Genomic DNA, 4,391 nt, shown 5'->3' with positions numbered 1-4,391 from the left:
TGGGACTCTCCCAGATCCTACTCTCTCTTCATCCGGCTGTTCATCTGTATCCTGTATCACATGCTTTAATAAACTGGTAAACATAGATAACTGTTTCCCGGAGTTCTGTGAGCCGCTCTGGCAAATTAACTGAACCCAAAGAAAGTGTCCTGAGAACCTCCGATTTATAGCTGGTTGGTCAGAAGCACAGATGACAACCTGGACCTGTGATCAGCATCGGAAGTGAGGAGGGGACAGTCTTGTGGGACTTAACTTGTGGGATCTGACGCCATCTCCAGGTAGTGTCAGAATGAGCTAAATTGTAGGACACTGCTGGGATGCTAGAGAATGGTTTGTTGTTGGTGGAAAACCCCCACCCATTTGGTGACCAGGAGTGAGTGTTTTGTATGAGTAATACAAAGACAACTATGGGTTTTGGGGTGCCCGGGGGGCTCTGTCGGTTAAGGATCCAACTTCGGCTCAGGTCATGATCTCACAGTTCATGGGCTCTGTGCTCACAGCTAGGAGATTGGAGCATGCTTTGGATTCTGTGTCTCCCTCTCTCTTTGCCCCTTCCTCACTCACACTCTGTCTCTCTCAAAAAATAATAAATAAACGTCAAAAAATTTGAGAGAACAAAAGAGAGAACTGTGGGCTTTTCCAGTACAGTTCATTCTAATGATCTAGAGGCCATATTTGACCTGCATATATGTGCTTGCCTGAGCCTGCAATATGTCTAAAGGTGTCTGTATTATTAACAGGGATATGCACTACTGGTTTCTTCCATTCCCTACTATCTTACACTCGACCGATTCACACATTGATATTATTTGCTGGTTCTTGAAAATATTTGAGTTGCCACTAAAACCACTCATGAGTGTAGATATTTACTCATAAATACAATTCATTAGCTCTTTTTAATTTGCAGCTCTATCTCCTGCAGTGTGTGATCTGTAGCTCTCTTCAATTTTATTCACCACACATTCTGAATCCTGCTCATGAGAAGATGTCACCAAGGGCCACTAGAGAGTTTGCCTGTCAATCACTAGCACTCACATCTCCAAGTTTTTGTTCTCTAATTATGAAAGAAGACTCTTCTACATATTAGGGGTGAAATCGTGAGCTATCAGGATCGCCGTAATTGTGGAGATTTGTAGATACCTTAGTAGGTACAAGCAAGTACAAAATAATCACCTATCATAGTCAAGTAAGACTTCATCTAGAATCTCTTAAGAGACAGGTCTACTAGGAATCAACACATTGAAAGCGACAAGAACTGGCCCCAGGAGACAAGAAACTATGTGGAAATAAAAAGTGAGAGCTTAGAAAATTCAGTCTGGGATGTTTGTTTATTTGTTTATTGAGGTATAATTGACATATAACATTATATTGGTTTCAGGTATGCAAAATAATGATTTGCTATTTATACACTGCAAATGATCACCATGATAATTCCAGTTACCCTCTGTCCCCAAAGTTACAGGAAATGTTGTTCTTGTGATGAGGACTTTTAAGATTTACTCTCTTAGGAACTTTTCAATATACAATATTACTGACTATGTTCTCCATGCTCTACACTACGTCCCCACGGCTTATTTATTTCGTACTTGGAAGTTTGTACCTCTTGACCCCTTTCCCCCATTTTGTTCATCCCCCAACCTCCCTCTCCTCTGGTAACCACCAAGCTGTTCTTTCAATCTATGCATTTTGTTTTGTTTGTCAATTTGTTTTGTTTTTCAGATTCCACATATAAGTGAAATCATATGGTATTTGTCTTTCTCTGTCTCACTTATTTCACTTAGCATAATACCCTCAAGGTCCATCCATGTTGTTGCAAATGGCAGTATTTCATTCTTTTTTTAATGACTAAGTAGTATTCCATTGTGTATATAAACTACATCATCTTTATCCATTGACCCATTGATGGCCACGTCATGATCTCAGGGCTCGTGGGTTTGAGCCCCGCGTCAGGCTTTGTGCTGACAGCTCGGAGCCTGGAGCGTGCTTTGGATTCTGTGTCTCCCTCTCTCTCTCTCTGCCCCTCCCCTGCTCACACTCTGTCTCTCTCTGTCTCTCAAAAATAAATAAACGTTAAAAAAATTATAAGTATTTAATTTATCATATAAAAGCCAAAAATATATTCAAAATAGAAAAGGGTATTTCATGTGAAATCCAGGCAGCATTATTATCTGGAAGATTTACCCCATCTTTTGACATTATTTGGTTGGATAAATTATTAATCTGCATGTCACAGTTTTGCAAAAGACTTTTAAAAAATAAGACAAAATGTCTTTCTACCCACATGGTCTCTGCAAACTGTCTGCTTTGTGGGAGATTTGTAAATGTGAAAATGGATGTGCAAGACAGAATCTGATGTGTTGGAATGAAGTGCCTTTCTTGGAGTTTTAGAGAGACAACTGTACCCAACACACAGGGATAACTACTACAGAGACCACTGGCTTGTGCTGTGTGCATGACCAATAGCATTTCCCAAGTGATGGTGATGGATTTCCTACAGGTAAACTAGAAAACTTTAGCATTCTAGTGAAAAGGTGTTATATTATGGTTGTGCGTTTGTCGGGGATGGGAAAGCAGCCCTATGGTGGTGCTTTATTATACTGTGCTGACGTCAGACAGTTGGACTTGTCAAATCCATTTTACAGACTCCAGACCATATCTCCTCTATGCTCACATAAAGAGATACTTCCAGGAAATACTTTCCCATCAATTGGCAGAAAATGATAACTCTGAGATCTGAATAATGTTAATTAACTGCATATTAACAGCATATGAGGGAGAGAACTATAGTTATCATGTCTAGTCTGCTGTTAGTGTCTGATCAAGGATGTAGAAGTGGCTGCTTTTCAGTACAAAACCGAAACATGGAAATAAAAGAAGGCAGAGAACGGAGAGTAGATCCTGGGAGGCTCTAGGTGTCATTGAAATTAAAAGGCTGTTTGTCACCCAAGTATCTCATGATCTATTTCAGGGCATAAGAATATCTTTTATTATACACAAAGCAATTCAGCTAGGGTTTGATGCCTACTAAGATGACAATTTAACCTCAAAAATTACTCCTACCTCTATATTATTAATGTTTTTGTTTGTTATTTTGTAGCAAGGAGGTCGTTTGGAAGTTCTTTGGAAAAATAAATGTGGTGTATAGTTAAAAAAATGAAAGGCTGTTTGGAAGTTTTTTCAATATCTCATATTACGTGACTTTAAATATTTATGAAAATATTTGAGGGACGCCTGGGTGGCTTAGTTGGTTGAGCATCTGACTCTTGGTTTCGGCTCAGGTCATGATCCCAAGGTCATGGGATCGAGCACTGCAACTGGCTCAGCACTGAGCATCGAGCCTGATTAAGATTCTCTCTCTCTCTCTCTCTCTCCTTCTGCCCCTCTCTACTACTCACTTGTGCACATGCACTCTCTCTCTAACATTGAAAAAAAAAAAGAAGAAGAAAATATCTGAAAGTCTACTTTGTGTGTATATAAAAATGTGATTAGTTACATAGTTTGCCACTCAGGGGGTTAAGGTTTCACCACTTCATCTTGGGGTTGTATGGAAGCTGTGCTGGGAATTTTATCTGTATAACAATTGCTTAATGTGAAAAATTAGCATTTTAGGTGAACATCTTGTGCTCCTAAGATCTGAAACTTTAAAAACACTAAAAAAAAAATGTAGGGAAAAAGTGTCTTGATGTTGGTGGTTTGGGCAATGATTTTTGGAGTTGACACCAAAATCTCAGGCAACAAAAGCAAAAATAGGCAGAGTTTCATCAAATTAAAAAGCTTTGTCACAAGAAAGGAAACAGTCAACAGAGTAAAAAAGGCAAACTTCAGAGTGGTAGAAAATATTTGCAAAGAATATGTCTGGTAAGAGGTTAATGTCCAAAATATATAAGGAGCTAATACAACTCAATAACAAGAAGATACACAAATAATCTGATTATTTTCCATCAGATGGGCAAAAGACCTTCTTCAAAAGAAATCATACAAATGGTCAACACGAATATGAGAAGGTAGTCAACCTCAGTAATCATCAAAAAATACAAATCAAAGCCACAATGAGGTGTCACACCTATTAGAATGGCTATTATCAAAAAGACAAAAGATAACAAGTGTTGAGGACTGGGAGAAAAAGGAATCCTCCTGCACTGTTGGTGGGAATGTAAATTGGTATATCCATTATGGAAAACAGTATGGAGGTTTCCCAAAATTTTAAAAAAGAAATACACGATGATCCAGCAATCCCACTTCTGGATATATTTCTTTTTTTTTTTTAATTAAAAAATGTTTTAATTAAAAAATTGTTTTTAATGTCTATTTATTTTTGAGAGAGACAGAGCGTAAGTGGGGGAGGGGCAGAGAGCGAGGGAGAACACAGAATCTGAAGCAGGCTCCAGGCT

The sequence above is a fragment of the Lynx rufus genome, unplaced genomic scaffold, assembly GCF_022079265.1.
Source record: "Lynx rufus isolate CCGP_SWC_20201006 ecotype Redwood Valley unplaced genomic scaffold, mLynRuf1.p SCAF_3, whole genome shotgun sequence".
Taxonomy (NCBI): Eukaryota; Metazoa; Chordata; class Mammalia; order Carnivora; family Felidae; genus Lynx; species Lynx rufus.
The sequence above is the reverse complement of the archived record's forward strand: the minus strand, read 5'-3'. Positions refer to the sequence as shown.